The 11,530-nt window shown below is 53.1% G+C and overlaps 2 pseudogenes; both read left to right on the top strand.

Annotated features, from left to right (window-relative positions):
* The first annotated feature begins 200 nt into the window (after nt 1-200).
* On the top strand, nt 201-2,263 carry LOC147970919 (uncharacterized; annotated as a pseudogene).
* A 4,393-nt stretch (nt 2,264-6,656) lies between these two features.
* LOC147970920 (uncharacterized) lies at nt 6,657-10,034 on the top strand (annotated as a pseudogene).
* Nucleotides 10,035-11,530: the final 1,496 nt, after the last annotated feature.

Genomic DNA, 11,530 nt, shown 5'->3' on the forward strand with positions numbered 1-11,530 from the left:
TCGTCATCCCACGCTCATCGCGCTCCCATGGACGCGCAGGCCGCTCTGTGCATGGCGCTTGCTCCTGCGCTACCGCCCAATTGATGACCTCTACGAGGACTGGCTCGACCGCATCACCAAGCTTGTCAGTGTCGCAGGGGGCTCCCCTGCGCCGTCCCTCTCGCCGCCTCGCCCTCCGCCAGCCGCAGGCGGCGTGGCCCATGGAGCGCCTCCACCATCTCTGCCCCAAGACGGAGTCTTGGCGCCCAGGCGCGCGGCCCCACAGCGTGACCTGCCGCGTCCGGCGCTCGCGCAAGAAGAAAGAAGCTGCCAAGAAGTCCCTCGATCGCGAGAAAATGCCCGCGCGCTCCTTGCGCCACTGTGACAAGACCGCGTGCCACCTGTGGCGGCGGTGCGCGGACCCCATCAAGGACAAGTTCTCCACCAGCGCAGAGCCTCGGTGACCACGGCGGGCTGCCGCGCCTTCATCCCAGAGCTGTGTAGCGTCGCTTGGTTGGGCAAGTTCAAGCCGGATCTACCTCCTCGCTATGATGGCACCCCCGACCCCGCGGAGTTCCTGCAGCTCTACGAGCTGAGCATCGAGGCGGCCAACGACGACGAGAAAGTCACGGCGAACTAGTTTCCCATGGCTCTCAAGGATGGTGCCCGCTCCTAGCTCCTGAACCTGCCTCCAGGCTCAATCTCCTCCTGGAACGAGATGCGCGACCATTTTGTCGCCAACTTCCAGGGCACTCGCAACCGCCCACCGGCTGCGGGTGACCTACGCCGCGTCAAGTAACAACCAGGAGAGACCCTCCAGAAGTACATCCAGCTCTTCAACAACGTTCGTCTCAAGATCCCCAAGGTGACGGACGAGGCCATCATCTCCGCGTTCTCCGATGGTGTCTGCAGCGTCAAGATGAAGGATGAGCTCACCATCCACGAGGAGTTGTGCACGTCTCTGGAGTTGTTCAACCTGGCGACCAAGTGCACAAGAGCTGAGGAGGGGCGCCTCTCCCTCCTCGAGCTCCCGGCTGCGGACCCAGAGGATAAGAAAGCCAAGGCCAAAGACGTGAAGCGCAAGGGAGCAGCAGTGCTCGCGGCGGAGCCAGACACAAAGCGCGACAGGGACCTGCCCGAGTCATCCAAGAGCAGCTGACCATTCTGCGCCTTCCATAACCTGCATAGCCACAACACCAGCGACTGTTAAGAGCTCGGGGCCATTCGAGAAGGACACTTCGGTCGACGCCCTGAGCGCAACGACCGGGGCTACGACCGAGGAGGAGGACGTGGTGGCGGACGCTGGGATGACCGTGGCCCATGTCAGGAATGGCGCGACCGGCCTCGTGAGGACCACTGGCAGGATCAGCCTCGCGAGGGCGCCTGGAGGGATCAGCCTCGTGAGGATCGTCCTCAGGGCAACGCCGGTCTCCCTCCACTACCGCCACCACCAAGAAGGAACGACGACCACCACCAAGATGAGGGGGCTGGGGGCTTCCAGGAGCCGCGTGCTATCGCCTGCATCTTGGGCGGAGCTCAAGCCCCAGCCTCACAGCGTATCTTCAAGCAGTTTGCTCGCGAGGTGAATGCAGTCCTCCCCAAGCTCAAGGCCACGCGCCCGCTCAGATGGTCCCAGTGCACCATCACGTTCAGCTCGGCAGGTCAGCTCAAGTGCGCGGCCATCGCCGGCGTCCTCCCGATGCTTTGTTCACCTGTCGTCAGCAACATGCAAGTCACCAAGACCCTCATCGACGGTGGCGCAGGGCTCAACGTCCTGTTCATCGAGATGTTCGACAACCTTCAAGTGCCATACGATCAGCTTCAGCCCACCAAGCCTTTCTCAGGAGTCACTGATGGCTCCACCACCCCGACCGGGAAGGTCCGCCTCCCAGTCACCTTTGGAGAATGCAAGAACTACCGCACCGAGCTCATCGACTTTGACGTCGCCCACATTCGTCTGCCGTACAATGCCGTCCTCGGGTACCCAGCCCTAGCCAAGTTCATAGCCATGACGCACCATGGCTACAACGTCCTCAAGTTGCCAGGAAGCGGCGGGATCATCATAGTCCCCTACGAAGAAAGAGATGCGGTGTGCTCCCTTGAGCGCACCTTCCAAGCAGCGCCAATCGAAGACCCCGGCCACAATGCAGCTCGGTACCCTCCGGAGGTCGTCCCCAAGAAGAAGAAGCAGCAACTCCGTGCCGGAGCTCAGGAGGGCAGCACCGCAAGTGGCACCTCTTCAGGATCAGCGCGCGCACCTGGGGCGTCTCCCTCTATCGCATAGGAAGGCGCGCCCAGCTCCCTCCTCGGGCAGGGCTCGGGGGCTCTCCTCTGGAGGGCCTCAGACCTTGCCAACGTCATGAGGGAGGCGCTCGGGCACCACTTGGAGGCGTGTTTCGCGGCATGTCTCCTTCAGGAGGACACTGGGCAAGGAGCGCCCAGCGCTCAAGAGTTCATCACCAAGGTATCTCAGGAGCTTCAGGAAGCAAGAGCAATACGCGGCGACCGCCGCCCACCTGGCGCTGCTCCCCACCCAGGCGAGGGTGGTGAGCTGCGCATCTGCATCGACATACCAGGGCTCAACCGAGCCACATCTCAGGAGCACTTCTCGCCTTCGCGTGTTGGGCGCTACGAAGGTCCACCTCACAGCTACGTTCGCATGCTGTTTGGCCTACCGAGCGTGGCTGCTGCCTTCCAGCGCAACCTGCAGAGCATCATGGCGGGTCAGGAGGCCAGGCATCACGTGGTCCTGGCGGAGATGGCAACGGTCCTCAAGGAACCGCCTGGACCCCCAGAGCCTCCCGAGGCTCAGGGCCCCGGTGGCTCGTGAGGAGCAACCCCTTCGCCGTGTACCTTCAGCTGCCTCAACACCCCTTCGACAACAGAACCAGGTGACATTTTCCAAGTTTGTTTAGCTGGGAGCGCCCCCAGGGCTGCACCATTCCCAAGCCGCGTGGGTCCGTCCCTGTGGCATGTATCCCTTCCTTTTTATGTGTTTAGCTTACCTCGCTGGGGGCGCCCCTCAGGCTGCATTATCCCCAAGCCGCTCGGGCCGGACCCAGTGGCGCATATCGTTTATGCATTTACCTGAGCTAGTTTGCCTTTGATGCTTAATCTATTTATGACTACACTTGCTTGATTGTCGCCCATCGCGGGAGCTGCGCGCCGGTCGTCTTTCTTCAGGACCCTTCGTGTGAGAGGGTTAGGCACAGCGTATGTGCTCAGGCCCGTCCCTGCAGCGTCGATAAAATCTAGCGGCCGAGCTCTGACTGGCGGGCCGGCCCCGTTCACGTCACCTCCTGGGGCCGTTGCTGCTTGGCTTTCTCATGCGATAACCTCAGGAGATTCATTCGGCGTAGGTTGCCTGACCACCTCGCAGGACCAAGACAACGAACAAGAATCAAGACCAGGCGCAACCTGCCTTGAGGTAGGGCCTCGTGAGTCCCGCGTTGGCTCACGAGTGCCCAGACACACCTTGTCTAGCCCTGTCGTGCAAGCCACGTGTCAGGGTGGGGCTGTACACGCCCCGGGGGCTCTCTGCAGTAGGGAGTCCCCTCCCACGTACTAGTGGAAGCACCATGCTCCGCGCTGGCAGTCGACACTGCCGAGGAGCGGCTATGCCCGTGCAAGTGCGGAAGCGCCATGGTCCGTCCTGGTGATAAACAACTGAGGGCGGCCTCACGGCCGTATCAACCTCAGGGAGCCTCCGTGCTCGGTGTCTGGCCTCAACGCAACGCCTCCCCTCGGGAGAGCCGCGCGAGGGGTCTGGGCACGGGGGCTGCGCTCGGGTCACGCCCAAGCGTACGCCACCCCATCAGGTCCCTCGGACCTGGTTGTCACACGCCCTCCCCAAGCGGAGTTAAGGTACGAAGGTCGTTTGAACGTCAAGGGGGACTCCTGAGCATCGCGACTCAGGAGCCTAACTGGTCATGTGGCCCCTCACTCCTTGGGTCCGTCCTGGTGTCCGGTCGGTCCAACGGCGGTTGAGGTATGCGCGGGGTTGGGCCCTGTCGACGTAGAACACAAGACCAACCATTGCATCTCCTTTCCACAAGTTGTTTGCGCGTCAAGGGGGACTCCTGAGCATCGCGACTCAGGAGCCTAACTGGTCACGTAGCCCCTCACTCCTTGGGTCTGTCCTGGTCTCCGGTCTGCCCAACGGTGGTTGAGGTATGCGCGGGGTCGGGCTCTGCCAACGTAGAACATAAATCAAATAGGAAGAAAATCGCAAAATCTCAAAGCAAATATTACAAGACATATTGTTCTCCGGATACCAAACACAAGTTTAAACGCCTCCGCGAGGCACGCTACATGTTGCAGGAGTTTCAACAGGAAAGAAGCCGCAAGCCAGTCATCCCTCGACACCCTCGGCACCTTCAAGAGGTGCCCCCTACTGGGTGGCGTCGTCTTCACCTTCACCACCGGTCGAAGGTGCGGGGGCGAAGGCGTCGAACTTCTCCAGCAGGGCTTCCACCTGACGCTTCATGGCTGCGGCGGTAGCCGCACAACGCTCCTCGTCCACAGGCTCTAGCAGCTCATCAAGGCGGGCGGCAGGATCGCGAAGATGGAGGTGGCTGAAGACGTGCATCGGCGCGGCTGAAGAAAGGACGCGAGCCTCTGCCTCTGCCATGGGGTCGATGCCACACACGACTTCCTCAAGCGCATCGATCAAGTAGGGAAGCAACTGGGCGGGGCCGTCCTCATTGGTGGCCAACGGCTTCTCCAAGCCCTTCTCATAGAGTGACTTCAGGGCCTCGCAAGACCTCTTCTCCAGAAGCGTGAAGGCCGTGCGGTCCTCGGCCAGAAATTTCGCCTTGGCGTCAAGATCGACCCCCTTCGCCTCCACCTTCTGCTCCCGCTCCTCCAGCCGGCTGCGTTCAGTGGCCTGCGACTTCACCAACTCCCCCAGCTCGGCACCGCGGTTCTTGATGGCATCCTCCCGGTCCTTCATCTCCTTCTCCTTCGCCCGACGGCCGCGAGCTTCTTCTGTGCGCTCATCGCGCAGACTCTTTAGCTCGTCCTCTAGCGCCCGGCAGCGGTCGTGGGCGGCTCCGGCGTCTTTCAGCGCCACGTCGCGATCGGCCGCAGCTTGAGCGACGGCCCGCTTCTCCTTCTCGGAGGTCATCGCAGCCTGGCTCAGCGCCGCTCGGACTACTGTGTCAGACTGAAGCCAGCCGGAGGCCAGCTCCAGGCGCCCAGCTACCAGGCGCGGATCTGTGCCCAGAAGATCTTCCCGCAGCAGAGTCATCTCTGAAAGGGCACGGTCCAAGACAGCAGAGGAGGCAGAAGAACCTGGGAGTAATGGCGCAGAAGGAGGAAGAGGCGCGTCGTCATCAGGGTGTGAGAGGCAGGAAGCTTGAAAGTGCTAGTGGCACTTATGCTATATTTTGGTGTGATGACAATGTGGTTAGTTGAACTAATATCGGTTGCTAAAGTTTATCTTAGGTTATTGGTTCTAAGTGCCCGCGATGGAGATGTGTGACCCCCCCCCCATTTCAAAAAGGACAAAGGCGTGGTCTTTCGACGCTTCGAAGGTTTAGTTTTGGTTTGCTTCGAGTCGTAGGAAAGACCGCACTATTAAGAGGGGTTTGTGTGGATAAATGTCGTGTGGGAATGCCTTTGCCGAGCCTTACTCTCTTACCCTTCCCACTCCGACCACCTAAAATGAACCTAGTGTGTGTGATGTGGTACTCAGAAAGTTGGAACAGAAAGTTAATGGGTACCCCATGCGCACGGGGTCTTTTGACCCCCGTGCGCATGGGGTACTGCGTAACTCTCTGGGTACCCCATGCGCACGGGGTCTTTTGACCCCCGTGCGCACGGGGTGGTGCGATTGTCTCTGGATACCCCATGTGCACGGGGCTGACTTAGCCCGTGCGCACGGGGTCCAACGGGCAGAAATCCCCACCAGCCCATGAACACTATATATATGCCTTTCTTCCACCTCCAACCCTTAACCCTAATGTCTTGTTGAGCTCCACCATTGCTACACCCCATTTTGCTCAATACTCTCAATCCCTCCACCCAAACTTGTTGAAACTTTGGAGAGACCCAATCTACAACTTGACCAAACCAAATCGCGTTCCCCACAACATTTCTTCCCCATTGACTTGTTACTCTTGGAGCTTGGGCTCCTAGGCGGTTAGAGGTTCCTCCGGAAGCTTCCGTGCTTGTGGTGTGCTCCAGAGAAGTTTGTAAAGGTGTGGTGGTCGCCTTCAAGACCAACCCCGAGTGTTTCGAGGCTCATCCGTTGGGGTGACTCGAAGGAGAATACGGTGAGCCTTTGGTGGCGTTTCGCAAGCTTTGGCTCCGGCATCGCTCCAAACGAAGATTAGCTCTTCCCCAAGGAAGAGTGAACTTCGGGTTAAAATCTGCGTCCTCGTCTCACTTGTGGTTAATCCTTTCCCGCACCTTTCTTTGTTGTTATATGCTTGTTGGCTTGCTAAGTAGTTTTGTTGCCTAGCATTTCTCTCTTGGAGCTTGCTTGTCATATAGGTTGCATTCACCTAGTTGCATATCTAGTGAACTCTTTTATCCGCTAAGCCTTTAAATCTACAAGAAAGATTAAAATTTGTAGTCTCCTATTCACCCCCCCCCCCTCTAGTCGACCGTATCGATCCTTTCAATTGGTATCAGAGCCTCGTCCTCTAATATAAGGTTTTACAACCTTAGAGGATATGGTCGATCTAGGGAATGAGGGAGGTGGCCTACCCGTTGCGGGGGATGGTCAAAACCAACCCCCCTCCGCGACTGAGACACTTGGTGCTCCTGTCGTTTCTCCCGCCGCTCCTACTAACCCGAATGTCCCCTTGATCGCGGCTGATCTTCTTTCAATGTTTGCTGACCTCAAAGTCTCTATGTTGAAAGAGGTTCGGGCCTCGGTCAAGGAGGAAATTGATGCTCGCTTAAAGCCATCAACATCCGCATCAAACTCGTTTAATCCAAATGAGGTTCATGATGCGGATGACTCTAGGGAACCTCTTGCTTCTCCGGCTCATACTCAAGTTCCCCAGTACAATGCCGTGGAACCCTTTTACTCTCCTCAACCCTTGCAACATCCTCGCATTAATCCTGTTGGGCCTCCGCCCCCTTTGAAAGCTAATGCATTTGCTAAGTGGAAGCTAGATTTGGAGTCTCACATGCGCATTGCTTCAACTCAATTGTGGTGGATTGTGGTCAATGGATTCAACCCCAAGGACCCAATGAATCTCACTCCAAGGGAAGCGGTTGACGATCAACTCAATGCTACCGCGCACAACATGCTTCGCAACGTTGTGACTGAAGACTATAGTGATTCCATTTCTCTTCTCAAAACCGCAAAGGAAATTTGGGATTGCCTTGAGGAGTCTCTTGAAGGAGATGAAGCAATTCGAAGATCTCGGTTGGCCTTACTCAAACAAGAAGTCAATCTCTTTGTGAGGAATGAGGGTGAGTCCGCAGAAGAGGTTTACCGAAGGTTGAAGTCCCTTGTGCTCAACTTGAGAACCTTCGGGTGCACTTGGGCAAATGATGAATTCATCAAGGACAAGTTCATAGATGCTATGGTTCTCACAGAACATACCATGGTCATGATGGTTCATCAATGTCCGGACTATCACAAGTTGACTTCGGCTCAAGTTGTTTCCACCTTCTCTACCCATGTTCTTTTGGAAACCAAGTCCAAGAAAACATTTGCAATAGCTCAAGCAACCAAGAACTCCAATCTTGCCTTGAAGGCCAAGAAAGTGATGAGCCAATCCTCAAGGGAGGAAGAAGTGAGTGAAGAGATATGTGAGGAGGATAATGATACCTCGTGCCCGGCAAATGATTTTGCAGAAGACTTGGCTCTCTTAGTCAAGAAGTACTCCGGGACCATGGCAAACAAAGGAAGAAATCTTCAAGGAAGATCATTTGGACAAAGGAAATGCTACAATTGTGATAGCCCAAGACACTTTGTCATGATTGTCCATATGATAGACGTGAAGACAATTCCGAGAAGCTTGTGCTTAAGAAGAAGAAGTTCACCAAGTTTGCAAAGAGGAAGGATGACAAGGCTCTTGTTCATGAAGAATACATGTCTGGAGATGAAGATGATGGTGATGATGATCAAGTGAGCACGGCCGCCTTTGCCATGCATGCCACTACCTCCTCCTCCACCACCGGCCTCTTCGACTCTCCAAACGAGGACAAGCCATTCACTCATCGGTGCCTCATGGCCAAAGAGGTAAAAACAAAGTCCAAACCCAAGAAACCCGACACCTACACTCCCAATGTCTGATGTGAGATAGTGGAGGATGAGTGTGAGGAGGGTGTGGATAATGATAAGGAATCCTTAATGGCTTTCATGAAAACTCTTCATGGTGAAGCTCGTGCTCATTTTGGCGATCTCCTTACGTCACTTGCCGAACGCGATGACTTTATTGAGAATGTTGACAACCTCCTTATAGAGGAAAAAGAGAGTTGATCTCCTCGAGCACGAACTTAATGAAGAGAGTGTCATGAGAGCATCACTTGAGCAAGCCTTATCTGCTCATCAAATTGACTTTGTTAAAACCAATGATGCTTTGCAACTTGCTCTTGAGAATAAAGATGCTCTTAACGTTAGAGTTGAAAAGCTTCTAGTTGACCATACAAGACTTGTTGAGGAGCATGAGTTCCTTGTGATTAGTTCCAAGGTTGTCAAAGGTGACCTCATTGCCCTCACCGAGTCTTATGCTCAACTAAAAGCTACAACCATTAAGGCTCTCACTTCCGTACCTCATATAGATTTAAATGATGATGCTTGCACGGCTAACTTTGCTCATGATTGCACCTCCCTTCAAGAGGAAAATAAGAAGTTGAAAGCTCAAATTGAGAAAGGGCTTGTATCATGCATCCAAGGGGAGAAAAACCTAAAGGATCTCTTGAGCAACCAAAAGGAGTGTGTTGCCAAGGAGGGGGTTGGGTTTAATCCCGCATCTAAGAGTGGTAAGAAAAAGAAGAAGAACAACCACAAGAAGATAGGTCCGACTCCTTCCCCTCCCCAAAAGGTAGTGTTTGTGCAAGAAGGGCACAAGGAGAAGGAGAAGGAAATGAAGGGTGTTGGGAATGGTAAGGTCATTAGGGACAAGGCCATTCCCAAGAATTTTGCCGGCAAGAACAATCCATCATATGTTCTCATGAGAGGAGATGATGGCTATACCTTTGCAAAATTTGTTGGAACTAACTATGATGATTATGCTTGGACTATTTGGGTTCCCAAGACCCTCGTTGCTAACTCACCGGGACCCATTGCAAAATGGGTACCTATAACCAAAGCTTGATTATTGTAGGACTATGTCTCCGGTGGAACTCAATGGGTGATCGACAGTGGATGCACCAATCATATGACTGGAGAAAGGGAGATGCTTGTGGAGTTCATTGATTCACTCAAGGCCTCTTCGAACATCTCCTTCGGTGACAATAGCAAGGGAAAGGTATTAGGTTTGGGCAAGGTGGTAATCTCTAATGATTCATCTCTTGCAAATGTCATGCTTGTCCAATCCCTTCACTACAATTTACTTTCAACTATTCAATTGGCTCGTGCCGGATATGATTCACATTTTGGTGAATTCCATGTGATTGTCTTTAAGAGAAGCAATCTCAAAGTGGTCTTTGTTGGGCATGTTGAAGACAACCTTTACGTGGTTGATTTCTCGAAAGAGAAAACTCATCTTGCAACATGCCTAATGGCCAAGGCTGACGTGAGGTGGCTATGGCACCATAGGCTAGCCCACGTGGGCATGAGAAATTTACAAGCTCTCTTAAAGGGGGAGCACATTCTTGGACTAACCAATGTGTATTTTGCCAAAGATCGCCCTTGTAGTGCTTGCATTGCCGGAAAGCTTCATGAAAAAGCTCATAAAGTGAAGACTATCATCACCACCTTGAGGCCCCTCGAGCTTATCCATTTGGATCTATTTGGGCCTCCAACATATGATAGTTTGGGAGGAAGGAGATATTGCCTTGTCATTGTTGATGACTTCACAAGATATACTTGGGTGTTCTTTCTCAAGACTAAAGATGAAACTCAAGAAACCTTCATCAACTTTGCCTAAGAAGCTCAACGTCAACATAACTGTGAGATCAAGGCAATCCGAAGTGACAATGGCACCGAGTTCAAAAACTATACGATGGATGAATTCTTGAGTGAAGAGGGGATAAAGCACCAATATGCCGCACCATATACTCCCCAACAAAATGGTGTTGCGGAGAGGAAGAATCGGACTCTTATTGAGATGGCTAGGACCATGCTTGATGAGTACAAATCACCATACAAGCTTTGGGCAGAAGCCATCAACACCGCGTGCCATGCTTCAAACCGGCTTTATCTTCGCAAGCTCAAGAACAAGACCCCTTATGAGCTCCTAATCGGGAGAAAGCCCAACATCAAATACTTTTGGGTATTCGGTTGTAAGTGTTTCATTTTAAACAAAAAATCCCGGTTAGCTAAATTTGAGTCTAGAACTTATGAGAACATATTTGTTGGATATGCATCAAACTCTCATGCTTACCGAGTTCTCAATAAATCCACCGGATGCATTGAGGAAACGGTAAATGTGGAGTTTGATGAAGATAACGGCTCCCGCATGGAGCAAATCGTTCCTAGTGTTGTAGGTGATGAGGCTCCTTCACAAGCTATAAGGACAATGGGGATAGGCCACATTCTCCCACAAGAAACACCCCATGTCCAAGTAGAAGAAGAAGGAGTAAGAGCCCCTCTTGAGGATTTTCCACAAGGGAAGTCATCACCGACACCACTTGTACAAGATGCCTTGGGAAGTAATGAACCTATCCAAGAACAAGATCAAGACCCTCATATTCCTGAGCAAGATCAAGACCAAACTCTTCCGAATAATGAAGAACCAATCGTTGAGGCTCAAGATCAAGCTCAAAGTCATGATCAAGATCTAGATCAACCCCAACCACAAGTGTCTTCATCGTCATCACTTCCTACTGAGCAAGAACATGTGGTTGCAAAGAGAAGAGTGTCTCCAAGGCTAAAGCAATCTCAAGGGCAAGCTTCTTCATCAAGTCCAAAACCAAGTGAAGAAGAGCTTGACCGCAAAGAGCAAAAAGTGGCCGCCAAGCTAAAATATTTTCAACACCTCACCGAGAACATCTACGGAAGCATCAAAAAGGGGGTAACTACTCGTAGACGTTTGGCAAACTTTTGTGAACATCACTCGTTTGTCTCTTGTGTTGAACCCCTTAAGGTGGAAGATGCCCTTGACGATCCGGATTGGATAGATGCCATGCATGAAGAACTCAACAACTTCACACGCAACAAAGTGTGGACCCTTGTAGAAAGACCCAAGGAATTTCATAACATCATTGGAACAAAGTGGATTTTCAAGAACAAACAAGATGAATATGGACAAGTAATAAGGAACAAGGCAAGGTTAGTGGCACAAGGTTTCACCCAAGTTGAAGGTTTGGACTTTGGTGAAACTTTTGCCCCCGTTGCCCGTCTCGAATCCATTCGCATCTTGCTTGCTTATGCCTCTCATCATGATTTCAAATTATATCAAATGGATGTTAAGAGTGCATTTCT

Source organism: Triticum urartu, chromosome 5A, assembly GCF_056163025.1.
Source record: "Triticum urartu cultivar PI428250 chromosome 5A, HENAU_Tu73, whole genome shotgun sequence".
NCBI lineage: Eukaryota > Viridiplantae > Streptophyta > Magnoliopsida > Poales > Poaceae > Triticum > Triticum urartu.